The 18,906-nt window shown below is 41.3% G+C and overlaps 2 non-coding genes across 2 annotated transcripts; both read right to left on the reverse strand.

Moving 5' to 3' along the window:
- Positions 1-5,680: 5,680 nt before the first annotated feature.
- On the reverse strand, positions 5,681-5,864 carry LOC140276072 (U2 spliceosomal RNA). Its single transcript, XR_011908760.1, has one exon. It is a non-coding gene; the product is annotated as a U2 spliceosomal RNA (small nuclear RNA).
- Positions 5,865-6,172: 308 nt separating this feature from the next.
- LOC140275796 (U5 spliceosomal RNA) lies at positions 6,173-6,285 on the reverse strand. Its single transcript, XR_011908511.1, has one exon. It is a non-coding gene; the product is annotated as a U5 spliceosomal RNA (small nuclear RNA).
- Between the last annotated feature and the right edge of the window lie 12,621 nt (positions 6,286-18,906).

The raw sequence follows: 18,906 nt of genomic DNA on the forward strand, positions 1-18,906 counted from the left end.
TTCGCACCTTTTCTTACCCGCTTTTTACAAACCATGGTCGGACTTTCACACCTTTTAGTAGCCGAACAACTCCGCTCCCGCTATTGATTGTGTACAGTCGGGTATTTTAACCTTTTCTTACCCGCTTTTTACCAACTATGGTTGGACATTCACACCTTCTTACAGCAGAACACCTCCGCTCCCTGTTTTGATTATGTATGGTTTGACATTCGCACCTTCTCTCACACGCCTTTTACTATGGTCGGCCATTCACAGCTTCCTCTCCACCATACTTGTATGGTGGGATATTCACACCCACTTGCATCCGAAGACCTCCGCCCCCACTTTTGTTGATATTTAGTCGGTCATTCGCACCTTACCCGCTTTTGGCAAACTATGGCCTTCTTGCAGCCAAACACCTCTGATCTCGCTTTTGATGATGTAAGGTTGGGCATTCAGACCTTGCTTCACCTGCTTTTCACCAAATATAGTCGGACATTCATACCCACTTGCATCCGAAGACCTCCGCCCCAAATTTTGTTGATATTTAGTCGGACATTCGCACCTTACCCGCTTTTGGCAAACTATGGCCTTCTTGCAGCCAAACACCTCTGATCTCGCTTTTGATGATGTAAGGTTGGGCATTCAGACCTTGCTTCACCTGCTTTTCACCAAATATAGTCGGACATTCACACCTTCTTGCAGCCGAACACTTCCGCTCCACCTTTTAGTGTTCTATCACACCTTTTTTTCACCGCATTTTATACATTATGGTTGGAAATTTTCAACCACTCTCATCCGAAGACCTCTCCTCCCGCTTTTGTTAATATATTTGAACTTTAGTCGGACATTCAAACCTTCTTAGAGCTGAACCACCTCCGCTCCCTGTTTTGATCATATATGGTCTGGCAATACTACCTTTTCTTACCCGTTTGTGAGTAATTATGGCTGGACATTCACACCTACTTGCAGCCGAACACAACCTCTCTCGCTTTTGATGATGTATGGACCGGCATTCTTACCTTTTCTAACACATTTTTCAGGAATTATGGTTGGAGATTCACACCTACTCACAGCCGAACAACTCCGCTCCCGCATTTGATGGTGTATAGTCGGGCATTCTCACCCTTTCTCATCAGCTTTTTGCAAATTATGATCTGACATTCACACCTACTTGCAGTCGAACAGCTCTGCTCCCGCTTTTGATTATGTATGGTTGGATATTCGAACCTTTTCTTAACTAATTTTTACAAACTTTGGTTGGACGTTCACACCTTCTTGTAGCCGAACACATGCACTCCTGCTTTTGATGATGTATGGTTGGGCATTCGCACCTTTTTTTTACCCATTTTTCAGGTATTATGGGTGGACATTCACACCTTCTTGCAGCTGAACACCTCCTCTCCCACTTATGATCATGTGTGGTTTGATTTTCGAAAATTTTCTTTCATGTTTTCTAGCAATTATTGATGGACATTTAGACCTTCTTGCAGCTGAACACCACCTCTCCCGATTTTGATTATGTATGGACCGGCATTTTTACCTTTTCTAACACATTTTTCAGCAATTATGGTTGGAGATTCACACCTACTCACAGCCGAACAACTCCGCTACCGCATTTGATGGTGTATAGTCGGGCATTCTCACCCTTTCTCATCAGCTTTTTGCAAATTATGATCTGACATTCACACCTACTTGCAGTCGAACAGCTCTGCTCCCGCTTTTGATTATGTATGGTTGGATATTCGAACCTTTTCTTAACTGCTTTTTACAAACTTTGGTTGGACGTTCACACCTTCTTGTAGCCGAACACATGCACTCCTGCTTTTGATGATGTATGGTTGGGCATTCGCACCTTTTTTTTACCCATTTTTCAGGTATTATGGGTGGACATTCACACCTTCTTGCAGCTGAACACCTCCTCTCCCGCTTATGATCATGTGCAGTTTGATATTCGAAAATTTTCTTTCATGTTTTCTAGCAATTATTGATGGACATTCAGACCGTCTTGCAGCTGAACACCTCCGCTCCCACTTTTGATGGTGTATAGTCGGGCTTTCGAGCCTTTTCTTCCCCGGTTTTTACAAATTATGGTTGGACATTCAGACCTTCTTGCAGCCGAAAACCTCCACTCCCTCTTTTGATCATACATTGTCGGGCATTCGCACCTTTTCTTACCCGCTTTTTACAAACCATGGTCGGACTTTCACACCTTTTAGTAGCCGAACAACTCCGCTCCCGCTATTGATTGTGTACAGTCGGGTATTTTAACCTTTTCTTACCCTTTTTTTACCAACTATGGTTGGACATTCACACCTTCTTACAGCAGAACACCTCCGCTCCCTGTTTTGATTATGTATGGTTTGACATTCGCACCTTCTCTCACTCGCCTTTTACTATGGTCGGCCATTCACAGCTTCCTCTCCACCATACTTGTATGGTGGGATATTCACACCCACTTGCATCCGAAGACCTCCGCCCCCACTTTTGTTGATATTTAGTCGGTCATTCGCACCTTACCCGCTTTTGGCAAACTATGGCCTTCTTGCAGCCAAACACCTCTGATCTCGCTTTTGATGATGTAAGGTTGGGCATTCAGACCTTGCTTCACCTGCTTTTCACCAAATATAGTCGGACATTCACACCCACTTGCATCCGAAGACCTCCGCCCCAAATTTTGTTGATATTTAGTCGGACATTCGCACCTTACCCGCTTTTGGCAAACTATGGCCTTCTTGCAGCCAAACACCTCTGATCTCGCTTTTGATGATGTAAGGTTGGGCATTCAGACCTTGCTTCACCTGCTTTTCACCAAATATAGTCGGACAATCACACCTTCTTGCAGCCGAACACTTCCGCTCCACCTTTTAGTGTTCTATCACACCTTTTTTTCACCACATTTTATACATTATGGTTGGAAATTTTCAACCACTCTCATCTGAAGACCTCTCCTCCCACTTTTGTTAATATATTTGAACTTTAGTCGGACATTCAAACCTTCTTGCAGCTGAACCACCTCCGCTCCCTGTTTTGATCATATATGGTCTGGCGATAGTACCTTTTCTTACCCGTTTGTGAGTAATTATGGCTGGACATTCACACCTACTTGCAGCCGAAAAACCACTTCTCCCGCTTTTGATGATGTATTGTCCGGCATTCTAGTCTTTTAGCAACCTTGCAGACTTTGCACTAAAGTTTGTAATAAGTGGGTAAGACAAGGTGCGAATGCCTGACAAAGAAGTTCTTCAGTGGAAGAACCTAGAGTCTTCCCCTCCGACTCACCAAATGAGGTCTCCTTTTTAACTTCAGCTCTGCAATCAACCCCCAGGGACTCAAAGTTAAATGCAACATTGCGTCAGAGGCCAACACCGAGAGTCCGAAAAGGAAATATAGATCACCCTACTCACTTTTCACCTAAAGAAATGAAGGAAGAGCTAGTTTCCCAAGAAATAACCTGTGTGTAATTTGTTTTGATAACTTAGAAAAACGAAAATGACATACCTACTTTCCTTTATGCTTTTAATGGTTCTCACCTTCTCAACACTAAATGTGAGAAGTGTGAAATCAAAGACAAGAGCCCAGAGTATTTTATCCTTCTTAGACTCCATAAAATCAGATGTGTTTTTAATACAAGAATGTGGACTACCTTTTTTAAAAAACCATAGACAATGGGAGGAAATGTGGCCCCATTTATCGATATGGAGTGGCTCAAATCAAAATAAAAAATGATGGTGTGGCCATTCTAATTAAAAATCCGCATGTTCTGGTGAAAGGTAGCACAGTGGTGAGAGACGGACGTGCACTTTTAGCACACTTGAATTTTATGGGGCAAGACTTTAACCTCTTAAATATTTATGGTTTCAATGGAAAGAATGAAAGGTATGACCTTTTAGAAGATATACAGCTTTACATGCTAGGGCAAGTACCTTTAGTTGTAGGAGGGGATTTTAACTGTATCTTGAGCAGGAAAGATAGAAAAAGAGCAGGGGTAGATTTTAAAGTGGATAAGACTTCGATTTTACTTCAGGGCATATGCAGGGATTTTAAGCTTACTGACTGTTTTAAAACCATGCATCCCAGAGAGGAGGGCTTCACCTGGTTTAGTCATGATGGCACCAGAGCCTCTCGCATTGATTATTTCTTTACTAGAGATTGCCCACCCACTGATGTTAGATTAACCCCTGTTTTCTTTTCAGACCACCTTATGCTCTCCTGCACCCTTTCACCCCCTTCTGGTGTGACGGTAGGAAGTGGTCTGTGGAAACTCAACTGTTCCCTGTTGGAGGATGAAATCATAGTCAGTCAGTACAGGGAATGTTATAAAGAGTGGCAGACCCTTCAGGACCTCTACGAAACACATGCACAATGGTGGGAAATGGTGAAGGAAACGACCCAGACTTTTTTTAAACAGCAAGGTAAACGTAAAAAAAGGAAAGAGAATAGATGTATGATGGGACTACATAAACGCTTACAGCGCTACTTTAAACTAAATCAGTGTGGCATAGACTTTAAAGAAGAAATCAAAGATGTCAAAAAGGAAATGTCAGTTTTAGCAGAAATAAAGAGTAAAGGAATTTTTGTAAGAAGCAGGGAGCAGGAAATTGAGGAAGGTGAAAAAGAAAGAAAGTTATAAATAAAAAGGAGTGTATTCAAAATCTAAAAAGAGAAGATGGGTTTTTAACAAAATCCACACAAGAGATGATTGAAACTGTACATACCTTTTATAGTAACATGTACAAAGAGAAACCAGTGCACTTGGAAACATCGGCAGAAATCTTAAAATTCGTTGACAAAACCGTAAAAGAGAATGCACACTTGACACAGAATTTTACTGGTTTAGAGTTAAAAAAATGCCTAACAGGTTTTAAGAGAAGTCGAGCTCTGGGTTTAGACGGGCTTCCTGCAGAATTCTATCTGACCTATTGGGACTTTTTATCATCAGCCATTTTAGATGTTTTTAAAGATTTTGAAAAACTCGACCGACTGCCTGACAGTTTTAGAGTGGAAATAGTGACTCTACTTTATAAAAAAAATGATAAGACTGACCTAAAGAATTGGAGGCCCATCACACTTTTAAACTTTGATTGTAAACTTTTTAGCAAGGTTTTAGCGACGCGGATGTCCTCTGTTTTAGAGGAGGTAATTCACCCAGACCAAGCTTGTGCCATCTCAGGGAGACAACTCACCGACAGCCTCGTACTGATTCGAGACATCATTGATTACGCTAGAGACAGAAACACCCGGCTTGTCATCTTAAATTTAGACTTTGAAAAAGCATTTGATCGGGTCTCGCATCAATATCTCTTTCAGGTGTTGCAGCCATCGAAAAGGGCCCGATTGTTCCTACTTGGTGAGCTTTGCTTGGTTGAGACGCTTGCCCCCCCCCCCCCCCCCTGCTCCTCGGCTGACCAAGTAGAAACAATCTATTCGATGGCTGCCTTGTCTTTTACTCTGTGCAAAAGACAAGGCAGCCACAAACACCACGGGAACACCGTATTGAGGCTTTGTTCTGACCACTCATTCGGTGTCGCGTTTCTTTCAAGCAATTCTCCCGGTTAGCCCGCACTCGGCTCGCTCCCAGAGCCGTGTTAAAGTCCACTTCGCATTCACTCTCTTTTCTCAGCAGATTAAAAGAAAGTTTCATCTTGGGCTCCCTGAAACTTCCATCCTGCACCGCTGTTTGCTTTTTCACAAGAGCAGAGGAGAGCGCACCGTTCCCAGCGGCACTGCAGTACCGGGTCGAGGCTTGGAGTGAACGGAGCAAGCTTCTTTTTCAACTCCTATTCTTAAAAATCCATTTAATATGTTGTCCTCGTATAGAGGACATATTAAACTGATAAGAACAGATACTACACTTGATCTTAGCCAAAAGGCCGAGAAGCGATAACTGTCCACTGTTTCAGGTCCGAGGGCCCTTGCTGGCACAATGCGCACTTGTAGCAGTGTTCTTTTTATGGCCATAGGTGGCCAGAGTGTCACGTTGCACCTCCGCCCACCCGCTGCACTGAGCACTCTTCAGCCCTTTTAAATGGTATAACTTTGCACTCCCGCATGCTCCAGCAAGCACCATTCAAGCAACAACTTTGCACTCCAGCTTCGAACATCGGCACAGTCGCAACAAGTAAGGCGACTCTACTCAGACAAGTCACTCTGCAAAGTAGCAAGATTTCTTTTGCACAGACAGAAAGGGCTTCACCCGCAAAGGTAAAGCCTGCCAATAATAGAAACAACTCATTAGTGCTGCTCTCCACGGAAGTCTTTAGTAAAAGGCGAAAGACTTGTATGTTATGAAGAGAAACCGAGAAACCAGAGTACGATTATCCGTCACTGCGGGAGCAGAGCATCAGGCTAGTTGGTATAGCCACCTTCCCCATGGTGAGCTTTGCTTGGTTGAGACGCTTGCCCCCCCCCCCCCCCCCCGCCCCCCCCTTGCTCCTCGGCTGACCAAGTAGGAACAATCGGGCCCTATTCGATGGCTGCCTTGTCTTTTACTCTATGCAAAAGACAAGGCAGCAACAAAAACACCACGAGAATCCCGTATTGAGGCTTTGTTCTGACCGCTCATTCGGTGTCGCGTTTCTTTCAAGCAATTCTCCCGGTTAGCCGACACTCGGCTCGCTCCCATAGCCGTGTTAAAGTCTACTTCGCATTCACTCTCTTTTCTCTGCAGACTCTGGGGATTTTATCTATAAAATGAATTCCTTCACTCAAACTATGTTAAAACTGCTTTGTCGTTCATATTTACCATGTCTAGAAAGATTTAAACAAAAAAAACAACGTTGTACTTTGCAGTAAAAGAAAGAGCAAATCTAAAGTTTCAGGAATCCGAGAATAAGCTTACTTTCATGAGTGCTTCACGATTTCGGATTTTGCTATAAAATCAATTCCTTCACTCAAACTAAATTAAAACTGCTAAACCGCTAATCTGTTACATGTAAGGCAGATGTCAAATTCACCGAAATAGGATCTAAGGGTATTCGGCCAATCGAGCTGTAGCAGCTTCGGTAAAAGAGTATAAGTTGAAGAGTTTGTGAATAAAGGTGTGCGCACACATAGTGAGCTGTAGGAAAATAGGCAGGGAGCAATGCCGGCTGGGGTATATGTTCTTGTATGTTGTCTGACTGTTTGATTTGAATGTGTTGTGTAAGTGTCCTGTTGAATGTTTGGGCTTTGACACTTCACTGTGGTTGTTAACTGTGTGGTGTGTCCTGAAATGTTATATGTTTGGGCTGTGTGACATGCTTAATGCTTGTCAGTAGCTACCCACTTATTCATATATAGCAACTGACAACATAAGAAGTCTGGACATACTTTGATAGTAGTTGTAGAAGTATCCTTATTGATAATAGATAAACTAATTCATAGTGATAGAACAGTAGATGAACAGGTGCCTGCACGTCTCACGAAAATAAAATGGGTGTATGATTGCTGACGGCAGAGCAATACTGCCAAACTTATGAGTTCTTGTGGCAAACTTGATTCAGTGTCTTGACATGTATACGCTGTTTCGCTGACTTGATTGTCACAAGAAACAAAGTGTGTTTGATAAGATCCGACCATTTTATTATGGGAGGATCAGTATGTATGGATTCTGATGTGACTGATAAACCCATTCGTATCGTAAGCATAATCTAATACGTGAGACAACGCCCTGGCACACAATCAAAAAAAAAAAGAGAGAGCGGTTTTGTGTCCCCACAGTCCATAATGTAGAAAAGAGAGAAAAAAGCCTTTCTGATTTGGTGTGTGTGCTCATAGTGCAGAGTGTAGAGAAAAGAGAGAAAAGAAAGCCGTTTTGGTGTCACGGGTGTTGTGACTTACACACACACATTTCTGAATTGAGAAAAGAAATTATTTTAGAGGAAGCACTAGAGTTTAGATCCCACATTTGTGGATAGGCATTCATTTATTTCTTCACTTCTGATGAAGTTTCAACAATAAACAACAAACTTTGTATTATGAGAAAGAACCAGACTCATTCTTCAGGAATCCGAAAATAAGCACGAATTCGGATTCTCCTATAAAACGAATTAATTATCTCAAACCAAGTTAAGACTGCTTTGTCCTTCATATTTATTCATGTCTAATCAAGTTTCAACGATAAACAACGTTGTACTTTGTAGAATGAGAAAGAACTTCTTCAGCAATAAGCATCTCTCGACATATGACGAAATACAGATTTTGCTATAAAATTAATTTCTTCTATCAGCGTAACTTAAAACGGTTTGTCCTCCTTATTTATCCACTTCAAATCAAGTTTCAACAATTAAAAGAAAATTGTAGTTTGAGAAAGAACAACTTAATCTTCAGCAATCAGTATAAAAAGAGGGTAACAAAAGGTGCAAATGCCAACCATACATCACTAAAAGGTGGAGCGGAAGTATTCAGCTGCAAGTAGGTGTGAATGTTCGACCATAATTTGTAAAAAGTGGGTAAGAAAAGGTTCGAATGCCCGACTAAATATTAACAAAAGCGGGAGGAGAGGTCTTCGGATGAGAGTGGGTGAGAATTTCCTACCATACAAGTATGGTGGAGAGGAAGCTGTGATTGGCCGACAATAGTAAAAAGCAGGTGAGAAAAGGTGCGAATGTCAAAACATACATGATCAAAACAGGGAGCGGAGGTGTTTGGCTGCGACAAGGTGTGAATGTCCACCCATAATTAATGAAAAACGGGCAACAAGTAGGTTCGAATGCCCAACCATACATCATCAAAAGCAGGAGTGGATGTGTTCGGCTTCAAGAAGGTATGAATGTCCATCAATAATTGCTATAAAACATGAAAGAAAATTTTCGAATATCAAACCGCACATAATCATAAGCGGGAGAGGAGGTGTTCCGCTGCAAGAAGGTGTGAATATCCACCCATAATTACTGAAAAATGGGTAAGAAGAGGTGCGAATGTCCAACCATACATCATCAAAAGCAGGAGTGGATGTGTTCGGCTACAAGAAGGTTTGAATGTCCGACCATAGTTTGTAAAAAGCGGGTAAGAACAGGTTTGTATGCCCGACTGTACACAATCAAAAGAGGGAGCGGAGTTGTTCAGCTACAAGAAGGTGTGAAAGTCCGACCATGGTTTGTAAAAAGCGGGTAAGAACAGGTTCGTATGCCCGAATATACACCATCAAATGCGGGAGCGGAGGTGTTCGGCTGTGAGTAGGTGTGAATCTCCAACCATAATTGCTGAAAAATGTGTTAGAAAAGGTAAGAATGCTGGACCATACATCATCAAAAGCGGGAGAGGTGGTGTTCGGCTGCAAGTAGGTGTGACTGTTCGACTAAAGTTTGTAAAAAGTGGGTAAGACAAGGTGCGAATGCCTGACAATGTATGATCAAAAGCGGGAGCGGAGGTGTTCAGCTGCAAGAAGGTCTACATGTCCATCAATAATTGCTAGAAAACATGAAAGAAAATTTTCGAAAATCAAACCGCACATGATCATAAGTGGGATAGGAGGTGTTCAGCTGCAAGGTGTGAATGTCCACCCATAATTCCTGAAAAATGGGCAAGAAAAAGGTGTGAATGCCCAACCATACATCATCAAAAGCAGGAGTGGAAGTGTTCGGCTACAAGAAGGTGTGAACGTCCAACCAAAATATGTAAAAAGAAGTTAAGAAAAGGTTCGAATATCCAACCAAACATAATCAAAAGCGGGAGCAGAGCTGTTCGACTGCAAGTAGGTGTGAATGTCAGATCATAATTTGCAAAAAGCTGATGAGAAAGGGTGAGAATGCCCGAGTATACATCATCAAATGCGGGAGCGCAGTTGTTCGGCTGTGATTAGGTGTGAATCTCCGACCATAATTGCTGAAAAATGTGTTAGAAAAGGTAAAAATGCCGGTCCATACATCATCAAAAGCGAGAGAGGTTGTGTTCGGCTGCAAGTAGGTGTGAATGTCCAGCCATAATTACTCACAAACGGGTAAGAAAAGGTAGTATTGGCAGACCATATATGATCAAAACAGGGAGCGGAGGTGGTTCAGCTGCAAGAAGGTTTGAATGTCAAACTAAAGTTCAAATATATTAACAAAAGCGGGAGGAGAGGTCTTCGGATGAAAGTGGTTGAAAATTTCCAACCATAATGTATAAAATGCGGTGAAAAAAAAGGTGTGATAGAACACTAAAAGGTGGAGCGGAAGTGTTCGGCTGCAAGAAGGTGTGAATGTCCGACTATATTTGGTGAAAAGCAGGTGAAGCAAGGTCTGAATGCCCAACCTTACATCATCAAAAGCGAGATCAGAGGTGTTTGGCTGCAAGAAGGCCATAGTTTGCCAAAAGCGGGTAAGGTGCGAATGTCCGACTAAATATCAACAAAATTTGGGGCGGAGGTCTTCGGATGCAAGTGGGTGTGAATATCCCACCATACAAGTATGGTGGAGAGGAAGCTGTGAATAGCCGACCATAGTTTGGAAAAAGCGGGTAAGAAAAGGTTTGAATGCCCGAACATACACCATCAAAAGAGGGAGCGGAGGTGTTCCGCTGTACGAAGGTGTGAATGTCCGACCATACTTGGTAAAAAGCGGGTAAGAAAAGGTTAAAATACCCGACTGTACACAATCAATAGCGGGAGCGGATGTGTTCGGCTACAAGAAGGTGTGACAGTCCGACCATGGTTTGTAAAAAGCGGGTAAGAAAAGGTGCGAATGTCCGACAATGTATGATCAAAAGAGAGAGCGGAGGTTTTCGGCTACAAGAAGGTGTGAAAGTCCGACCATGGTTTGTAAAAAGCAGTTAAGAAAAGGTTCGAATATCCAACCAAACATAATCAAAAGCGGGAGCAGAGCTGTTCGACTGCAAGTAGGTGTGAATGTCCAGCCATAATTACTCACAAACGGGGGAAGAAAAGGTCGTATTGCCAGACCATACATGATCAAAACAGGGAGCGGAGGTTCAGCTGCAAGGTGTGAATGTCTGACTATAGTTTGTAACAAGCGGGTAAGACAAGGTGCGAATGCCCAACAATGTATGATCAAAAGAGAGAGCGGAGGTGTTCGGCTGCAAGGTCTGAATGTCCAAACATAATTTGTAAAAACCGGGTAAGAAAAGGCTCGAAAGCCCGACTATACATCATCAAAAGCGGGAGCGGAGGTGTTCAGCTGCAAGAAGGTGTGAAAGTCCGACAATGGTTTGTAAAAAGCGGGTAAAAAAAGGTTCGAATGCCCGAATATACATCATCAAAAGCGGAAGCGGAGGTGTTCGGATGCAAGAAGGTGTGAACGTCCGACCAAAGTTTGTAAAAAGCAGTGAAAAGCGAGAAAAAGCATTTCGTGAGTTCTGCATGATTTGGGATTTTGCTTATAAAATGCATTACTTCACTCAAACTATGTTAAAACTGATTTGTCCTTCATATTTACCATTTCTAGAAATATTTAAACAAAAAAACAACGTTGTACTTTGCAGTAAAAGAAAGAGCAAATCTAAAGTTTCAGGAATCCGAGTATAAGCCTGCTTTCATGAGTTCTGCACGATTTCGGATTTTGCTATAAAATGAATAGCTTTGCTCAAACCAAGTTAAAACTGCTTTGTCCTTCCATATTCATCAATGTCTAGATCGACTTCAACAAAGAAAAACATTGGACTTTGCAGTAGAAGAAGTTGAAATCCATCTACACATTGATAAATATGAAGGACAAAGCAGTTCCCACTTGCCCATAAGAAAATAAGCTTATTCTCGGATTCCTGATCCTTCAGTGTTGCTCTTTCTTCTACTGCAAAATACAATGTTGTTCTTTGTTGAAGTCGATCTAGACATTGATAAATATGAAGGAAAAAGCAGTTTTAACTTGGTTTGAGTGAATGAATTCATTTTATACATAAAATCCGAAATCGTGCAGAACTCATGAAAATAAGCTTATTCTCGGATTCCTAAAACTTTTGATTGGCTCTTTCTTTTACTGCAAAGTACAACGTTGTTTTTTGTTTAAATCTATCGAGACATTGATAAATATGAAGGTAAAAGCCGTTTTAACATAGTTTGAGTGAAGGAATTGATTTTATAGATAAAATCCCAAATCATGCAGAACTCCTCAAAAGGGGCGTATGGCTTAATCACAAGTGTGGTTCTTTCTCATTCAGGGTAGTATGAGGAAGTTTATGCTTGAAATATATGTAGAAATGGGTACATATGAAGGACAAAGCAGTGTTAACTTAGTTTGAGTGAAGGAATTCATTTTATACATAAAATCCCAAATCATGCAGAACGTATGAAAAGAAGCTTATTCTCGGATTCCTGATCCTTCAGTTTTGCTCTTTCTTCTACTGCAAAATACAATGTTGTTCTTTGTTGAAGTCGATCTAGACATTGATAAATATGAAGGAAAAAGCAGTTTTAACTTGGTTTGAGTGAATGAATTCATTTTATACATAAAATCCGAAATCGTGCAGAACCTCATGAAAATAAGCTTATTCTCGGATTCCTAAAACTTTTGATTTGCTCTTTCTTTTATTGCAAAGTACAACGTTGTTTTTTTGTTTAAATCTATCGAGACATTGATAAATATGAAGGTAAAAGCCGTTTTAACATAGTTTGAGTGAAGGAATTAATTTTATAGATAAAATCCCAAATCATGCAGAACTCCTCAAAAGGGGCGTATGGCTTAATCACAAGTGTGGTTCTTTCTCATTCAGGGTAGTGTGAGGAAGTTTATGCTTGAAATATATGTAGAAATGGGTACATATGAAGGACAAAGCAGTGTTAACTTAGTTTGAGTGAAGGAATTCATTTTATACATAAAATCCCAAATCATGCAGAACGTATGAAAAGAAGCTTATTCTCGGATTCCTGATCCTTCAGTTTTGCTCTTTCTTCTACTGCAAAATACAATGTTGTTCTTTGTTGAAGTCGATCTAGACATTGATAAATATGAAGGAAAAAGCAGTTTTAACTTGGTTTGAGTGAATGAATTCATTTTATACATAAAATCCGAAATCGTGCAGAACCTCATGAAAATAAGCTTATTCTCGGATTCCTAAAACTTTTGATTTGCTCTTTCTTTTATTGCAAAATACAACGTTGTTTTTTTGTTTAAATCTATCGAGACATTGATAAATATGAAGGTAAACGCCGTTTTAACATAGTTTGAGTGAAGGAATTAATTTTATAGATAAAATCCCAAATCATGCAGAACTCCTCAAAAGGGAGGTATGGCTTAATCACAAGTGTGGCTCTTTCTCATTCAGGGTAATATGAGGAAGTTTATGCTTGAAATATATGTAGAAATGGGTACATATGAAGGACAAAGCAGTGTTAACTTAGTTTGCGTGAAGAAATTCATTTTATACATAAAATCCCAAATCATGCAGAACGTATGAAAAGAAGCTTATTCTCGGATTCCTGATCCTTCAGTTTTGCTCTTTCTTCTACTGCAAAATACAATGTTGTTCTTTGTTGAAGTCGATCTAGACATTGATAAATATGAAGGAAAAAGCAGTTTTAACTTGGTTTGAGTGAATGAATTCATTTTATACATAAAATCCGAAATCGTGCAGAACCTCATGAAAATAAGCTTATTCTCGGATTCCTAAAACTTTTGATTTGCTCTTTCTTTTATTGCAAAGTACAACGTTGTTTTTTTGTTTAAATCTATCGAGACATTGATAAATATGAAGGTAAACGCCGTTTTAACATAGTTTGAGTGAAGGAATTAATTTTATAGATAAAATCCCAAATCATGCAGAACTCCTCAAAAGGGAGGTATGGCTTAATCACAAGTGTGGCTCTTTCTCATTCAGGGTAATATGAGGAAGTTTATGCTTGAAATATATGTAGAAATGGGTACATATGAAGGACAAAGCAGTGTTAACTTAGTTTGCGTGAAGAAATTCATTTTATACATAAAATCCGAAATCGTGCAGAAAATAAGCTTATTCTCGGATTCCTAAAACTTTTGATTTGCACTTTCTTTTACTGCAAAGTACAACGTTGTTTTTTGTTGAAATCTATCTAGACATTGATAAATACCAGCCGAAACTCTGCTGCCGCTTTTGATAATTTATGGTTGGGCATTCTTACCTTTTCTTACCCGCTTTTTACAAATTATGATCTTACATTCACACCTACTTGCAGTCGAACACCTTCTCATCCACTTATGATCATGTGCGGTTGGGCTTTCGCACCTTTTCTTACCCATTTTTCAGTAATTATGGGTGGACATTCAGACCTTCTTGCAGCCGAAAACCTCCGCTCCTCTTTTGATCATACATTGTCGGGCATTCACACCTTGTCTTACCCGCTTTTTACAAACTTTAGTCGGACATTCAAACCTTCTTGCAGCTGAACCACCTCCGCTCCCTGTTTTGATCATATATGGTCTGGCAATAGTACCTTTTCTTACCCGTTTGTGAGTAATTATGGCTGGACATTCACACCTTCTTGCAGCCGAACACAACCTCTCCCGCTTTTGATGATATATGGTCCGGCATTCTTACCTTTTCTAACACATTTTTCAGCAATTATGGTCGGACATTCACACCTACTCACAGACGAACACCTCCGCTCCCACATTTGATAGTGTATAGTCGGGCATTCTCACCCTTTCTCATCAGCTTTTTGCAAATTATGATCTGATATTCACACCTACTTGCAGTCGAACAGCTCTGCTCCCGCTTTTGATTATGTTTGGTTGGATATTCGAACATTTTCTTAATGCTTTTTACAAACTTTGGTCGGACGTTCACACCGTCTTGCAGCCGAACACCTCCGCTTCCGCTTTTGATGGTGTATAGTCGGGCATTCGAGCCTTTTCTTACCCACCTATTACTTACTATGGTTGGACATTCAAACCTTCTTGTAGCCGAACACATCCGCTCCTGCTTTTGATGATGTATGATTTGGCATTCGCACCTTTTCTTACCCATTTTTCAGTAATTATTGGTCGGACATTCAGACCTTCTTGCACCTGAACACCTCTGCTCCCGCTTTTGATGGTGTATAGTCGGGCTTTCGAGCCTTTTGTTCCCCGATTTTTACAAATTATGGTTGGACATTCAGACCTTGCAGCCGAAAACCTCCGCTCCCTCTTTTGATCATACATTGTCGGGCATTCGCCCCTTGTCTTACACGGTTTTTACAAACTTTAGTCAGACATTCACACCTTGCAGCTGAACCACCTCCATTCCCTGTTTTGATCATGTGTGGTCTGGAAATACTACCTTTTCTTCCCCCGTTTGTGAGTAAATATGGCTGGACATTCACACCTACTTGCAGCCGAAAAACCACCTCTCCCGCTTTTGATGATGTATTGTCCGGCATTTTAGTCTTTTCTATCACATTTTTCAGCAATTATGATCTGACATTCACACCTACTTGCAGTCGAACAGCTCTGCTCCCGCTTTTGATTATGTTCGGTTGGATATTCAAACCTTTTCTTAACTGCTTTTTACAAACTTTGGTCGGACCTTCACACCTTCTTGCAGCCGAACACCCCCGCTTCTGCTTTTGATGGTATATATTCGGGTATTCGAACCTTCTCTTACCCGCTTTTTACAAACCATGGTTGGACTTTCATACCTTCTTGTAGCTGAACAACTCCACTCATGCTTTTGATGATTTATGGTTGGACATTCGCATCTTTTCCTACCCATTTTTCAGTAATTATGGGTGGATATTCACATCTTCTTGCAGCTGAACACCTCCTCTCCCGCTAATGATCATGTAAGGTTTGATATTCGAAAATTTTCTTTCATGTTTTAAAGCAATTATTAATGGACATTCACACCTACTTGCAGCCGAACACCACCTCTCCCGCTTTTGATGATGTATGGACCGGCATTCTTACCTTTTCTAACACATTTTTCAGCAATTATGGTTGGAGAATCACACCTACTCACAGCCGAACCACTCCGCTACCGCATTTGATGGTGTATAGTCGGGATTTCTCACCCTTTCTCATCAGCTTTTTGCAAATTATTCTCTGACATTCACACCTACTTGCAGTATTCGAACCTTTTCTTAACTGCTTTTTTACAAACTTTGGTCGGACGTTCACAATATCTTGCAGCCGAACACCTACGCTTCCGGTTTTGATAGTGTATATTCGGGCATACGAACCTTTTCTTACCCGCTTTTTACAAACCATGGTCGGACTTTCACACCTTCTCTTAGCTGAACAACTCCGCTCCCTCTTTTGATTGTGTACAGTCGGGTATTTTAACCTTTTCTTACCCGCTTTTTACCAACTATGATCGGACATTCACACCGTCTTACAGCGGAACACCTCCGCTCCCTCTTTTGATGGTGTATGTTCGGGCATTCGAACCTTTTCTTACCCGCTTTTTACAAACCAGGGTCGGACTTTCACACCTTTTAGTAGCCGAACAACTCCGCTCCCGCTATTGATTGTGTACAGTCGGGTATTTTAACCTTTTCTTACCCGCTTTTTACCAACTATGGTCGGACATTCACACCGTCTTACAGCGGAACACCTCCTCTCCCGCTTATGATCATGTACGGTTTGATATTCGAAAATTTACTTTCTTGTTTTAAAGCAATTATTGATGGACATTCAAACCTTCTTTTTGATGGTGTATAGTCGGGCTTTCGAGCCTTTTCTTCCCGGTTTTTACAAACCATGGTCGGACTTTCACACCTTCTTGTAGCCGAACAACTCCGCTCCCGCAATTGATGGTGTATAGTCGGGCATTCAAACCTTTTCTTACCCGCTTTTTACAAACTATGGTGGGACATTCAAACCTTCTTGTATCCGAAAACCTCCGCTCTCTCTTTTGATCATACATTGTCGGACATTTGCACCTTTTCTTACCCGCTTTTTACAAACCATGGTAGGACTTTCACACCTTCTTGTAGCCGAACACATCCGCTCCCGCTATTGATTGTGTACAGTCGGGTATTTTAACCTTTTCTTACCCGCTTTTTACCAACTATGGTCGGACATTCACACCTTCGTACAGCGGAACACCTCCGCTCCCTCTTTTGATGGTGTATGTTCGGGTATTCAAACCTTTTCTTACCCGCTTTTTCCAAACTATGGTCGGCTATTCACAGCTTCCTCTCCACCATACTTGTATGGTTGGATATTCACACCCACTTGCATCCGAAGACCTCTGCCCCAAATTTTGTTGATATTTAGTCGGACATTCGCACCTTACCCGCTTTTGGCAAACTATGGCCTTCTTGCAGCCAAACACCTCTGATCTCGCTTTTGATGATGTAAGGTTGGGCATTCAGACCTTGCTTCACCTGCTTTTCACCAAATATAGTCGGACATTCACACCTTCTTTCAGCCGAACACTTCCGCTCCACCTTTTAGTGTTCTATCACACCTTTTTTTCACCGCATTTTATACATTATGGTCGGAAATTTTCAACCACTCTCATCCGAAGACCTCTCCTCCCGCTTTCTTTAATATATTTGAACTTTAGTTTGACATTCAAACCTTCTTGCAGCTGAACCACCTCCGCTCCCTGTTTTGATCATATATGGTCTGGCAATACTACCTTTTCTTACCCGTTTGTGAGTAATTATGGCTGGACATTCACACCTACTTGCAGCCGAACACAACCTCTCTCGCTTTTGATGATGTATGGACCGGCATTCTTACCTTTTCTAACACATTCTTCAGCAATTATGGTCGGACATTCACACCTACTCACAGCCGAACAATTCCGCTCCCGCATTTGATGGTGTATAGTCGGGCATTCTCACCCTTTCTCATCAGCTTTTTGCAAATTATGATCTGACATTCACACCTACTTGCAGTCGAACAGCTCTGCTCCCGCTTTTGATTATGTTTGGTTGGATATTCGAACCTTTTCTTAACTGCTTTTTACAAACTTTGGTTGGACGTTCACACCTTCTTGTAGCCGAACACATGCACTCCTGCTTTTGATGATGTATGATTTGGCATTCGCACCTTTTTTTTACCCATTTTTCAGGTATTATGGGTGGACATTCACACCTTCTTGCAGCTGAACCCCTCCTCTCCCACTTATGATCATGTGTGGTTTGATTTTCGAAAATTTTCTTTCATGTTTTCTAGCAATTATTGATGGACATTTAGACCTTCTTGCAGCTGAACACCACCTCTCCCGATTTTGATGATGTATGGACCGGCATTTTTACCTTTTCTAACACATTTTTCAGCAATTATGGTTGGAGATTCACACCTACTCACAGCCGAATAACTCCGCTACCGCATTTGATGGTGTATAGTCGGGCATTCTCACCCTTTCTCATCAGCTTTTTGCAAATTATGATCTGACATTCACACCTACTTCCAGTCGAACAGCTCTGCTCCCGCTTTTGATTATGTTTGGTTAGATATTCGAACCTTTTCTTAACTGCTTTTTACAAACTTTGGTCGGACGTTCACAATATCTTGCAGCCGAACACCTCCGCTTCCGCTTTTGATGGTGTATATTCGGGCATACGAACCTTTTCTTACCCGCTTTTTACAAACCAAGGTCGGACTTTCACACCTTCTCTTAGCTGAACAACTCCGCTCCCTCTTTTGATTGTGTACAGTCGGGTAATTTAACCTTTTCTTACCCGCTTTTTACCATCTATGGTCGGACATTCACACCGTCTTACAGCGGAACACCTCCGCTCCCTCTTTTGATGATGTATGGTTAGGCATTCGCACCTTTTCTTACACATTTTTCAGTAATTATGGGTAGACATTCACACCTTCTTGCAGCTGAACACCTCCTCTCCTGCTTATGATCATGTGCAGTTTGATATTCGAAAATTTTCTTTCATGTTTTCTAGCAATTATTGATGGACATTCATACCTTCTTGAAGCCGAACACATCCACTCCTGCTTTTGATGATGTATGGTTGGGCATTCGAACCTACTTGTTGCCCGTTTTTCATTAATTATGGGTGGACATTCACACCTTGTCGCAGCCAAACACCTCCGCTCCCTGTTTTGATCATGTATGTTTTGACATTCGCACCTTTTCTCACCTGCT

The sequence above is a fragment of the Leuresthes tenuis genome, unplaced genomic scaffold (assembly GCF_036924035.1).
Source record: "Leuresthes tenuis unplaced genomic scaffold, fLeuTen1.0.hap1 SCAF_18, whole genome shotgun sequence".
Classification (NCBI taxonomy): domain Eukaryota; kingdom Metazoa; phylum Chordata; class Actinopteri; order Atheriniformes; family Atherinopsidae; genus Leuresthes; species Leuresthes tenuis.